This window comes from Nylanderia fulva, unplaced genomic scaffold (genome assembly GCF_048542155.1).
Source record: "Nylanderia fulva isolate GAGA-0341 unplaced genomic scaffold, ASM4854215v1 Scaffold52, whole genome shotgun sequence".
Taxonomy (NCBI): Eukaryota; Metazoa; Arthropoda; class Insecta; order Hymenoptera; family Formicidae; genus Nylanderia; species Nylanderia fulva.
Genome location: NW_028190610.1, coordinates 609,160 through 624,223, shown reverse-complemented (window position 1 = coordinate 624,223; position 15,064 = coordinate 609,160).

Here is a 15,064-nt window from a genome sequence, read left to right as displayed (position 1 = left end):
TTTGATCCTATTTTAGAAATAGTGAAAGAAACTTAATTTTTTAAATTTTTAAGAGCTTTAAAATGATGAAAAAAAATATATAAAATTAATCAAAATTAATATTGGATGCTAGTGGTGAAAATAAACTTACAAAAATTAATTTCGACGTACACTGTAAAAAAGATATGTAAAATTACATTAAAAATATGTAAAATTACATAAATAATAAATGTAAAATTACATGATAAATAATGAAAAGGTAAACATTTCTATTATTTATCGTGTAATTTTACACTTATTATTTATGTAATTTTACATATTTTTGTGTAATATATTACATATTTTTTTACAATGTAACTAGCAATTTTATTCAATAAATTCACGACGTTTCGATCATTTGGTTGTGGTCCTTATCAAGTGAGAATTCTATAACACAATATTTTACAATAGTTTTTAACAATGTTGTAACATACAAGAACATATTTAAATATTAAATTATAACGACGAACATACCCATCAATTAAAATGCGATTAACGCAACATAAAACCGATCTTATTTAAAATTAATAGTTAAAAGAGGAACACGTCTCATCTCCATGATGTTTCGTCAACGACTGAGTTTGAAACGCACCACTAAACAATCTTTATTATCTTGTCGTAAATATTTGTCAAATTCTCAGTGTCTTTCTGTAAGTTAACAGTATTATCATGCTTCTTTATGAAGAACATTTCAGCAATCTCTCTCTTTCTTACATGTTTTTCATAGTGCAAAATGGTCGGTGATTTCCAATTAAAATCATGTCCAAAATCAAATCTGTGTTTACTTACAACCGAATGATTAGACTCATGTAATTTAATATTGCTAGCATGTTCCTTCACTCTAGTGCATAAAAGAAAATTAATGTATCTGCCAGAGCACGTAGATTTTCTAAACCAATTAGTTGTCAATTCATTCCCATTGCGAATAACTGTGGAATTCAAAAAATTAATAGAAGAATTAGTCTCTATTTCATGCGCAAATTTTAACCGTTTATATGATAGTTATTAAATGTACTTAAAATTTCATTTATTTTAGAGTTAGGTAAAATAACAAAAATGTCATCCACATATCTGTAAAAAGGTCTGAACTTTAAAACTTAAAGAATTTAAACAATTTGTTTTTTCTAAGTCTGCTACTATATATAAAATATATAAACAAGGTACACAAGCTATATTTTTTGTTTCAAGAGTGGTGTATCTCTTTCTTTTTTCTTTTTTCCTTTCGTTTGTCAAATAACGAGCACAGCCGTAGAATTTCGTATATTTCGGGATAACCTGAAAGTTCCACTAAAATTATTCGCCCGTTCGTTTTTTTTTCCTCACATTTTTCCATGAACCCGGATGTAGCGCGATTGCCGCCGCGGGCGGAACCGAACTTTTTTTATTTTTATTATTTTTTTTTTTTTATGAAAATCCAGTTGCCGAGTCTTATTGGAATTGGCAAACGATCACGTATAACGCGGGATCTCCCGTTTCTCCGGTCTCGCAATTTATAAATCGAGTGGAAAATAGCGTCACGCCACGTTTAAAAGTTCGTCCTCTCCGATTGAATTTTTTAATCGTGGGAGGAAAGGGGCAAATGACAGTTTCGCGTAATCCCGCATAACAGTCCGGAGAGAAAGGTTGCGATTTTAATTTATTTTCGACGATGAAACAAATCGCGCGCGTTATTTCACACGTAACATTCGTACTTGTCATTTCGTATGTATGTAAAATTGCGCGACACAGAGGCCGTATTTTCGGAAAATTTTGCACAATCGTTCGCACGTGTGTATCTGGCATTTGGTTGAACACGCTCCATTGAATTATGTTCAGCGTTTACAGTTTAAAAGGTTTAAAAAAAAATTGTTGGAAATTTATCCTTATTTCGAGTGTAATAAAAGCTCTTTTGCCTTCCATCGATTTGGAAACATTCGACGGTATTTTTTTATATTATTTTGTATATTTCAAGGTGATCCTAAACGTTCTTGAGTTTTAGTCCTGTTTTATCGACAAAATGTGAGGTTAGATAAACTATAAATCTATTTACCTGAAATTATACGAGCGCTTCCACATTTGTTAATATTAATACTTTAATTTGTACAGGAAAAAGATTTATTAATCTGTATAGTTTTATATATCTAGGTTGCAGAATTATGAATTCTTAGAATTTTCAAATAGAAAACAATCCGTATAGCCATTAAATAGATTTATAGCTGAATCTAACCTCACATATTTTGTCGGTAAAACAAGACTGAAACTTAGGTTAGCTTAGAATCTCCTTAGAAAGCAAATATCAAAATTAAAATAATATTAATTTAATATTACCTTGCTGTGTTTAATTGAAGGATTCTGTATAACTTGATTTATTTTACATATCGATTCCACATTTCCAGTTTGCAAAGTTCGCGTTTCAGATTTCATTGCATATTTACGCAGGTAAAAATTAGAAAAATAAATAAAAGAGAGATGAAAAATGTACGTACACATATATATTTAATCGAATTTACATCTAAAGTTTGTTTACGCTTACGAATTTTCGCAGATGCTTTCCGCAACAGCGATCCCTTCTGGGATGAATAATATATTCCTCATATATATATATATATAGATTCATCATGCGTATACGATTGTGTAATTAGCAACATGAGATGGCATCGGGATGTTCTCGAATGAAATTCGGATACGCTATTTCATGGTTATAATACGCAATTGTTCCGTACGCGAAGAGAAGAGTGTATATACATACGAGCGAGCGAGATGGATGAACGCACATCGATCCGCGCGGTGCGCGCACGTGTTTAATACGTACACGCGCACACGCGTGCCGCCCCCGCGCGCACGTCGATTAATTATCGAGATATCTCACGTCGAATGCGCGCGTTTGTGGTCGCGCGCGGACGTTGCATCGGGGTGCACGTGCGCGCGCGGTGCATTCATGCGGGCCCGACCTGCATACAACGCGAACGTCAAGTTCTAAAATCGCCGATTGTTTTTCGTCCCGTGTAAATCTTTCAAAATTCGTATAATCGATGGAAAAAAAAATCGAGGAAAAATCTTCTAATTTATGATCGCGTAGTATCGAAAAATTCGATAATTTATTGTGTAGGAGATTATATGTAAGAAATTTTTTTTTTTTATTATTTCCTCATATGTGCGGAGTGTTTCTAAATAAGTGCGAACAATTTTAGGAAATGATTCTTTGTCAGAAATTAAGGGGATTTTTTATATAAACATATAATTCTCTCCCTACATTTTTCTCTGAAGAGTTTTATTCTTCTAAAGAAGAAGATAAAAATTAGGTTTTTAATTTTTTTTTCTCAAATTTTGACAGGCTAAAAAATGAAATTTGATGGATATTTATTACTAGTAAAAATTTATTAATCTTCTAGTTCTTAGAGGATGAAACTAACAACACTTATTTAATTTTGTATTAGAATTTTTTAATTGACTTTAACATGATTATCTAAAAATATGCGTTAGCAAGCTTGATTCCTTTCATTTATTTTATTTTTGCCGTAAAATTAGTAGTTTTTAACAAAAAATAAAAATCTAATTTTTGACAAAGAATTATCTAAACTTTTTTGTACTCATTTAGACACATCTTGTACATAGGAAGATATATAGGAAATTAAGAAAATTTGCGCGCGCAGAAAAATATAATGGGAAAATTGTTATATGTATATGGAAAATTAAGAAAAATTAAGGGAAATTATGAGAAATTGAGGAAAATTATGGGAAAATAAGGAAAAATTATGGGAAGTTAAGAGGAAAAAGTATGAGAAATTAAGAGAAGTTATGAGAAATTGAGGAAAATTATGGGAAAATAAGGAAAAATTATGGGAAAATAAGGAAAAATTATGAGAAATTAAGGAAATTCATGGAAAAATTGTTATGTATAGAAAAATATATAGGAAATGTAGTGTGTAGGAAAATATATAAGAAATTTGTTTATAGGAAAATAAATACAGGAAATTAAGGAAAATTAGTATATGTGATTTCTTAAAGAAACTTATTGTATTATTATTATTATTATTATTATATAGGAAATATAAAAAGAGATTACACAAGGTAAAAAATAAAACGTTTTTTTTTTGTTAAAAGAATTAAAGCGTGCGGATTTTGCGGATTAAAAATACGAAATTTCCAATTTGATTTCAATCCAATTTGATTTACAAGATACTACATCGAGTAGAGTTACAAGGCATGGACGACGTGCAGAGCCTGGCATGGAAAATCGAACTCTTTCGTATTAGTAAATGGACCGATCGACTCGTTCGTCGCTTCTGACAGACATCGTTCGCCGAAACGAAGAGGACTATGAATCGGTTTAATTAGATTAATGGACCTTTCTCTCTCTCTCTCTCTCTTTCTCTCGCTTCGTCCGTGACGTCTGATAGATAGATAGGCTCTGGCTTTTATCGATTCGCGCTTTTCTTTACCAATACACACGTTCGTACACATGTCGTCCCTTGTTGATAGAAAAACCGAGAGCGACGAAAATGTAATTTAAACGCCGACATCGCGTCCAATACTCTCTCTCTAATTGTAAGTAAAGAGAAATTTCTAAAAACTATAATTTTTTTCTTTTTTCGTTCGAAAAGTTTAGGAATTAATTTAGCCCCGAGAATGAAATTTTTATTCAGGAGAATGTAATTACTTGAAAAAAGTCAAGTTTACATCATGTAACGCAGCACTTCATAATGTATAAAACAACTTTATCCACTCGGAAAAGTGAGTTTCCCAAGGTTTAGATCAGCGGTTTCTTGAATAATGTCGATATCGATTACTCGGTTGAAACGTGAAACATATGATAGCGCGCTGTGCATGAATCTAATTTAATTTCCAAAACGCCCGGAAGCGAGCGACGAAACCCGGGGCCCGGGAAACGAACGGCTGTTCCACGCCGATCGAAACTTCGGAAACTGTCATTAAAACTTGACGGAAAACGCTGCCTGTCCGCCGTTGCCGGCAGCTACGACGTCGTCGTTATAGATCTTGATATCCGACACGGCTGTTCGATATTAACGGCTTATTGTAGCAGCGTGTAATCGGAATTTTTTTGCGAACAAGTAACAAGCAATGAGGTAGACAAAAAATCTGGACTTTTTGCAGTTTGTGTAAGAAGAGATATTTACATTTTTTAATTTATTTTATAATATTGCAATTATTTTATATCAAGAGTTATAGAAAGGTTTTTTTTAATTTGTAAGAGAATGAATTAAAAAAAATATTTACATAAAAATTGTTTTAATAATTTTGAAATTATTCTATATCAAGAACTGTTCTATTAATTAATTTTTTTTTATTTGAAAGAGAAAATAATTTTTTTTATAATATTGGAATTATTTTTCAAGAATTGTTCTATTCTTTCAAGTATTGCCATAAATTATGATTCACATTTCTTAATTCATACAAGCAATGAAATAAAAAAATCAAGATATTTTTTCAATTTATGACAAGAAAAATTAAAAAATATTTATTTTCCAATTTTTGTATAACATTGAAATTATTTTATATTGAGTTTTTTCTCCCAATTATTCTCACAGAATCACTCACATTTTTTAACTGACGTAGTAAACAATAAAATCGAAAAAATCAAGATTACTTTTTCCAATTTATATAAGAAAAGAACAAAATTTTTTATAGTGTAATTATTCTATTTTATATCAAGAGTTATTTTCTATTCTCGATTATTCTCATAGAATTACGACTCACATTTATTAACTCGAAACATAATAAAGTCGATGTTAATTAGCGTCGAGAAAATTAATTAACTCTGCTGCTATTTTATGGCGCATTAAGAAACGTCCGCGGAAGTTATATCACATAAGCTTGTTACATTAAATAAAAAAAATTTAGAAAGTTGAAGATGCGAAGGGGGATGCAATATCTGCGTCGCTATATAATCGATAAAAACGCACTATTTTCAATACAGTGAACTTTTACTCATTATATATAGGATTAATAATGAAACTGGTAACACAAAACTTTTATATCCTCGATAACGATATTTCTTGTGCTTACACGCGATCGAATCCGAAAGAGTGAAATAAGAAGGAAAAAGAGAGAGGTGGTGCACTGTAAAAAATGTAATATTACATAAAAATATATAAAATTACATAAATAATACGTGTAAAATTACACTAATGTAATTTTACAATTATTATTTATGTATACATTTCTATTATATATCGTGTAATTTTACACTTATTATTCATGTAATTTTATATATTTTTATGTAATATTTTGCACAAAAATAGTTTTATGTAATATTTTACATTTTTTTACAATATGTGTGTATGTATTATTAAAAAAGCCTAGGAGAGAGAAATGTGTCACTGTAAAAAAATTTTTAAGTATTGCATAAAAATATGTAAAATTACATAAATAATACGTGTAAAATTACACGTATGTAATTTTACACTTATTATTTATGTATACATCTTCATTATTTATTGTGTAATTTTATACTTATTATTTATGTAATTTTACATATTTTTAATGTAATATATTACACATTTTTTTACAATGGGGGATATTCTAAAAAAGGGTCAATGGATCGCTTGAGAAAGCCTTTTCCTCCGAGATTTAAACGCTACCGGATATTAAACTGGTCCGACAGCGTAGCGCGATGCTGCTCTTGGAAAATGTCGAATCGACTGATTTTAATACCTACCCTACCGGTTCAAAGCCGGCTCTTATGCAATTAGGAGCGACCGTGATGCGCTCTTTTGCGCGAATTTGTCGAGCGGTATTTCCATTCGTGGATATATACCTACCTACATCTCGGGAGTCCAGCTGGTTTTCTTGAGTGTTTTATTGGGGAAGGTGAATAATTGGGGCAGGTGCATCCGCGAATGCATCCGCCGCGCCCCGCTGATATAGAATGCGAGAGACAGAGACGAGCGAATGATTATACGTCGAGGCCGTTTATTCGCGATTTATCTCCCTAAACAGGGTAATTTTCCAGTGACGTCCTTTTGACAAAGAGACACGAGGGATATTAATAGTATCCAAACAAGGTGCGATTATATAGTGGCACTATAAAAAATATGTAATATATTACATAAAAATATGTAAAATTACATAAATAGTTTATGTATATATTTTCATTATTTATCATGTAATTTTGTATTTATTCTTTATGTCTATGTAATTTTACATATTTTATTACAGTGTGAGCTACAGGTAAAAAATGTTATATGAATAATTATAAATTCTATTTTTATTATGTTTATTATTATTAATTAGTTATTTCCCAGTAATATTTATAATATATATATATATATATATATATATAATTGTTATTTTCTACTAAGAATTCATTATAATCAATTTAATATTTAGTTACAATTAAGAAAAATATTTTCCAAAAAACATATTTATATATATAAACTAACATTAATTAATTATAATTAATAATAAAGTTAAAAACTAGATATTAAATCTACTGTTTATTGCCGCATTTTTTAAATAAAATTTCGATTCTTTATAATTCTATAATTAATTAGAATAGGATCTCTATTCATATAACATTTTTTATTTAAAATGATCCCCCCCAAACGCTATTAAATTTATTTATATCTTATATATTAAATATTTTAGCTGTCCAAAAAATTGAAAAATGCGCGAATTTTAAAATTCTGATTTTTATAGTATTTTTTATAATTATTTGTGATTATATTTATTTGTTTTAATATCTTGAATAAAAAAATCTACGTATTACGCGTTTTTATTCGTTATTAATAAAATATACGCTTCACGCATATATAATTTATACTTGTATTTCGAAATTGTGTATACCTTCGTCGATATCCATTATTGTTCAGCGATACGCATTAATCCTAGCGATACGTCGAGCTGAGTTATCGTTTAATTCTGAGTTGTGCGCCTGGAAATTTAGTCGCTCAATCGGTTGTTTGTCAAGCAGCGGACGGGAAACAGAAGATACGATCCGGAAATTATTGGACGCGTGTGATTACGTTAATTTCTGAAGCTACGAGATTATATTGTGCATCGCATTGTACCGGTGCAATAGAGTATCGCACAATCACGCATATTATATATACATATATATATATATATATATATATATATATATATATATATAATATACGTAAACACACGTTCGACTTTGGTCGCAACTCCGGAGTTTCCGTAGAGGACGATATATGTATATACATATAAACTCCGGAAATTAGATTTATTTTCTAATTGCACGCGCGTGTTTACCTCTCTCAAATAACAATCTATCTGATTCTGTCCTCTATATTGAGAAATTATATGCTCGCGATTCGGATTCAAAACTTTTTGATTGTACGACCGAGTTAAGCGATTACTTGCAAGTTTTGTAATCCTTAATTATTTTCACATTATTTATTATTTTTATTTAATTTTACATGTTTATATTATCATATTTTATTATTTTTACTTATATTTATATATTTATATTTATATTATATATTATTTTATATTATATTATATTTTTATAGCGTATATATTTATATATCATATAAATATATAATATAAATATATAATATATAATATTATATATTAAATATATTATATATATTATATATGTATATTTAATATATAATATTATATATTATGTATTTATATGATATATTATGTTACATTATATCATATATATCATATATGTATATTTATATTTAATATATCATATATTTATGTATTATATTTTATATTATATATTATATATTATATTACATTTATATAATATATATTTAAATTATTTATATGTATTATTTTCTGTTACTTTAGACATTTTTGTGACCAATAATAATTTTTACAGAAATATAAATTCGTTTCTGTACCAATATAATTTTCTTACGGTACATCAACTATGTAGTGTAATTTGAATTTATTCAACACTCTGATATATCCGATAAAATGACGTAAAGTTGTATACCGAATCATAGAATCTCGTCATACGTTTTTTATCGTTATATAGGCGAATACGTTGGCATTTATATATCGCTTATCGCGCCGCAATACCCGGATTAACGAGCGGTATTAGAATTTATCGTCGCATTGATATGTTATACGGACGATTCGCCTTTAATCGTATAAACCAGCTCGTAAGCTGCGCGGGCAGCCGAATGAAAAATAACGCCTCATCAAAGATACATTCATAACCGATAGCCTATATGATATATATTTCTCTCTTCGGCGACGAGTTTCTGGGTTGGTGATCTCCAAGTAAAATGCACGTACCTACGCATTTTTAATTGCGCGAAAAAACCGGAAACGGAGGCCGCGCCTCGCCTCGCCGTAAATTATTACATCAGCTCGCGGCTGATGGAAACGCGGATGGTTGCGTGTTTTGCTTGAAAATTTATGAAATATCGTTTGGCATATTTTTCCGAGTCGAGTCGCGCGCATTTGCTTCGTCCGATTGTAAAGTAGAGAAACGGCCACGATTGCGAGAGATAGAGCACGCGCGCTCTTTTCTTTTCTCCTGCGCGCGAATTTTTACGTAACTAATAATGTAAATCTTACGCGACCGCGTCGACTAACTCACCGCGTTACATATTTATCGTGTAACAATTACGCAATCTCTCTCTCTCTATGAAAGACTATTTCTCCGAAAGTGAGAAACGTAACACTTCGATAATATAATTGGATTGAACTGAATACGGAGGGAATTAATCATTGTTTGAAGGTGAAATTTTTCTGTGCACGCAAAATCTTCATTATCGTTCATTGTATATTAGTCAATTTATATAGAAGCTCCTATTTTAATTAATCACTTTTTTTATTGTACAACAAAAGCTCTTTAAAAAATTTGATTTGAAAGGGGGGCAAAAGAGAAGGAATTTTTGCTAATTTTTTTATATAAATTGATTTTTTGGCAATTTTAGCATAAAAAGAATGATATAATAAAAAATCAATAGTTTACGAGATATCTTATACTTGAACCTTTATAATTTTTTATAATAAATATTGCGAGGAATTGATTTATATAAAAAAATTAAGATAGCTCCATTAAAAAAAAATAAATGACATTTAAATGACCTTGAGAAGCGTCTTTTAGAAAAAATGCCAGTAGTGCAGCTTCAAATCAAACAACTTTTGTCTGAGCATTTTTTTGTACAATCAAAATTAAAATTTTTATTAATAAAATATATATTAGATCATTTTCGTATATTATAGTATATTGTGTATTAAGTGCGGAAAGTTGACAATTGGTCACGAGTGCGGGGGTATGGACGCACGAGCCGAAGGCGAGTGCGACCACCTCACACGAGTGAATAATTGTCAATCCGCACTTGACACACACGATATTTTGTATTACAAGTGCAGGCAAAGTGCGCGAGATGGCCGATCGCACGCCGCCATCTTGCGGCGGCACGGTGCGGGAATAGCCGTGTTCAAAGTCATTGTCCACGGCTTCAGCCGTGAGCAATGACTTTGAACGCGGCTCAGCCGTAGGCAATGGCTTTGAATGCGGCTTATTCACTCACCGCGTCACCGCTAGATGGCAGCGTGGGAAATCGGCCGCTTTCCGCACAGAAAACACGCACACAAAGTGCCACTTTGCCTGCACATGTAATACAAAAAATATTTGACATTATATATATATTATATAATTATATAATTTCTGATTGTAAAATTTTTTAATATTATTTTTATGCAAATATAAATTTAAATTATAAAACAATGTGCAGAACGACATAATCTTTTGCCTTTACATCTCTGTTATATTATATGCTACTCTTTGTGTTGTTTTTAAATTTTTGAATTTAAATGAAAATTGATAGAGAAGGAAAAAATATTTTTTTACAAGTAGTAAATAATATAGAACTTTAATAGGACACCAAAATCATCATCTAATTTGCATATTTTTCATATAATTTTATGAATTAATAAATTCTTTGCAATCAAATCAACATGAACTTCTGATTACAAACACAATGCACATTGAGATATAATTTTCAAGCTTGTCAACAATGTCCCCCAAGCATTTTGGCGCTTTTATATTTTTTGCACTTCTATTCGCGGATAAAAAAACCTAAAAGAAAGAGAGATAGAACAACTGCTTCCGGGAGCGTGCGTATCGTTTTCAGCGAATATATCCGCAAATAGCCGATCTGTTTGCGCGCACGCATGCTTTTGGAAACGCACTTGTTGGAAAAAGAGTGCGTTTTATAGACAGAAAAAAGGCAGAAAAATGGGGAAGAGAGAGAGGAAGGAGAGTCGAAATCGAATGCAACACGCCGCGAATTTAAATGGCGCAGGCAGATAGAGAATCATGTTAAAAAAAGGAAAAAATCACGAATCACCGCGTAACCCGTGCGTGCTATTCGCGTATACACGTGTGAAAGAGAGAGCGAATATATACATGGAATGTTCTCTCTTTGTCTCCCTCGGTTTTCGATTTTCGGCCGCATTTAGCGAGCGAAACGCGTGTTCCGCGAACGAAACGGGAACTCGCGCCGCATTCGGCGTGTAATGGATGAATGTATTCGATGAATGTACCGCCGCGACGATGAATGCATCTCGCTCGATGCCGACAGGCTCTTGTCCGATTCGAGCCGTAACGAGCATCCGATTCCCCGACATCCGCTTTTCAGCGTCGGGGTCGAAATACGGCGCAGGAGTAATTTTTCAAACGTTTCGGATGTTAACTTGAGGGGAGCAACGTAAAATGTTGAGAGTATATCGCGGTAATCGAGTGAGAAGATAATTAGGTAAAAAATAAAAAATGACAGAGACGGTAAAAACATTTATTCTTATTTATTATACTTAAGGGGATCCTAAACGTTCTTGAGAAGTCTATTTTGTTCTGTTTTATCGACAAAATGTGAGGTTAGATAAACTATAAATCTATTTATTGGCTATACGGATTGTTTTTTAACTGAAATTAGAGCGCTTCCACATTTTTTAATATTAATACTTTAATTTGCGCTCTAATTTTAGGTAAAAAACAATCCGTATAGTCAATAAATTGATATATAGTTTATCTATCCTTACATTTTGTCGATAAAGTAGGAAAAAAACAAAAAGATTTCTCAAGGATGTCTAGGATCCTCTTAAGTTACTTAAATTTGTTTATTTTATTTTACTTAAATTTATTGTTATTGATTTTATTTAAATTATTTTTATTTTATTTTACTTAAATTTATTTAAATAAATATTTAATTCAAATTATTTAAACTTAATAATTAATAGGTATTGAATTTTTTTTAGTATTTAATAATTCTTTTTAAGTTTATATCCTGAATATAAGAATTTTTTAATTTTTTCTAATTTATTTTTATTATTTTTTATTTAATTTTTTAATTTAAAAAATGTTTATTTTTAAATTCTATTAATTTTTACATAACTATAGTAATGATTCAAGTCATGCTATAAGACTTATTAGAGATTTAAAATTAGGAAAATATTTTTAAATTATTTTGTAAGAATTATTATATTGGATATTTGAAATATTAGAGGAAAGAGAAAGAGGGAATGGAAGAGTAGTTGCATTAGATTTGAATTATTTATAAGCGATAATTGTACATTATTTATAGAGGGTAATCACAATAGATCATTTATGAGATAGATGTAAAATGAAATATTAATTACCGTCTTGCCTTATATCGCGTTTTGCACTCGATTGCCGAGCGTAGCGATTCTTTATGGGAACAATTCCCATGCGTTTGCATGGGAACGATCTGTTTATTAACCGCTTTCCACTCGATCGTGATGAAAGCAGTTTTATTATCTATAAATCTCGTTAATTGCCCGCAACTCGTTTGCAGGAACAAAAGTGCAGCGCGGAGTTTACAATTCTCGTACCAATTGCACGAGATGTTATAGAAGCATTTAATGGAGATGTTTCGAGAAAAAAAATGTCTGCTTCCCCTTAATCTTCAAAAAAAATTTATATTATACATTAATAAAATTTTTGTAATATAATCTTTGCGTGAGAATGTTTTTCACGATTTGCTATAGAAATGTTTAGGGGGATGTTTCGATATCTTTTTCTCCTGATCTTAAAATAGATAATTATTTTTATATTGTAATCTTAAAATAGACAATTTTTTATATTTTATATATATTATAATTTAACATAATTCATATAATAATTATAATTTATAAATATTTATAATTATAATTATAATATATTTATAAATAAAATAATTATATTAATTATAGTATAATTTAATAAAAAAGTATAATATATAATCTATGCATAAAAATATTTTTCATGAGAGAAAGAGACGTTTTGTTCTTTCGACGTTAAAATAGATAATTTTTTATATTATAATTTAATAAACGAGTTCAATCTTCGCATAAAAAAATCTTTATAATTGGTTAGCATAGAGGCATCGCTCTTCTATTGCGCCCTTAAACCGGTTGACAGGGCGGGAAAAGCAGCTGATTTAAGCGACGCAAGAAGCGAGAGTGGACCCGATCAGGAAGTAGCGCTATGGTATAGTAATCATCATCGGGCCTTTTTCCATCATCTCACTGCGTATTTTGCGTAATTGGCTCTCTTCGAAGAGAGGAAGCTGCGGAACGGCACGAGTCCAAGAGAAGAGGCATAGCTCTGCCCTTTTTTACGGGGTAATCATCCAACGAGTGTATGTAAAATTATTAACCGGGGATTTGACCTCTCTCGATAATGACGCGAATTACCTAAGAAATCGTATAAGCCCTTATAGACTAGTTTCCGTTTTTTATTTATTTATTTATTTTTTTTTTTTGAGAGAGGAATGATAAACGTCGAATGAATCCTCGCGATTAGTGTTCTAAAAAAACAGGAAAAATCTATTTTATGAAAAAAACCACAACAAACTTTTTTTTCGGAAAAAAAAGGCGGGAAAATATTGGAATGCAGAAGTGGCGCTCCTAGCGGTGAAAATAAGTATTACAACTCATAACACTACAATATTTTTATTGTTTATTTTATATTAATGTTTTATAAAATTTTATTATTTTTAATGTAAAAATAAATGATTGAAGTCAATTTATTCAATTTTTATTGCATACGTCTGCAATAATAGTCCAGCCAGCATTAAACTAAATAATCTATAGGAAGAATATTTTTCCATATTTTTCCGGAAAAATTGTCGAAAACAAAAACCGAAAAAACGTTTTTTCCATATTCTTCATGTTTTTTCTGCCTTTTAGAATCCTACTCGCGATATACATCTCTTCCGGTCTTCAATAAAACTTGCAATGTTGCGAAACCTGAATCTCTCTGGAAGAATGGTCTGAGAAATGTCACTTTCGCAGCCAAACGACGACAAACTGTTAACGTTGACTCTCTCATCCATTATGCACGCGTCTTCACAGTTGAATGTAAACTTGGAAGCGAAATGCGAACGTGAACGTAAACATGGACGTGAATTCGCATAATAGAGATTTAAATTTTTTATTCTACTTATTAGTGCGACGATTCATTTAAATGATCATAATAGCTAATTACAGTCTGTTATAGCGATTCATTTTATTTTAGAAAAAGATTGAAGGTAATTTATACAGTCGCGTGAATAAATTTAATGTCTTTTTTATTTCATATTTTGCGTGGATGTTTTTTAAATATTCTATTATACATATATATTACTGCCACTATTTTTTGTTGAAAAAATATATTTACAAATAAATACATTTTAGTGAAGAAGTTTTAAAAAATATTAAACATTGATTTACGTTTTCATCTAATCTGTTATTCAATTTTGTTTTAGTGTGACAATTAATTTAAATGATTGCTAATTACAGCTTATTAGACAGAGATTAATTTCTCAGAAAATATTGAAAATAATTATACAGTATATTTATATACACGGGAATTATTTTTTCTTTTATATTTTGCATAGATGTTTCTATATAAATGCCTAAATAAATGCGAAAAATTTTAGATGATTCTTTGTCGAAAATTAAGGAAATAACTGAGGAGTTACACTTTTTTAAAGAGAGAGGTAAAAATTAAGTTTTATTTTTTCTCAAATTTCAGACAAATTTAAAAAATGAGACGTGATGAATATTTTCTACTAATAAAAAGGATATTTATTAATATTTTTATCTTCCTGTATCGTTATAAGGGGATGAA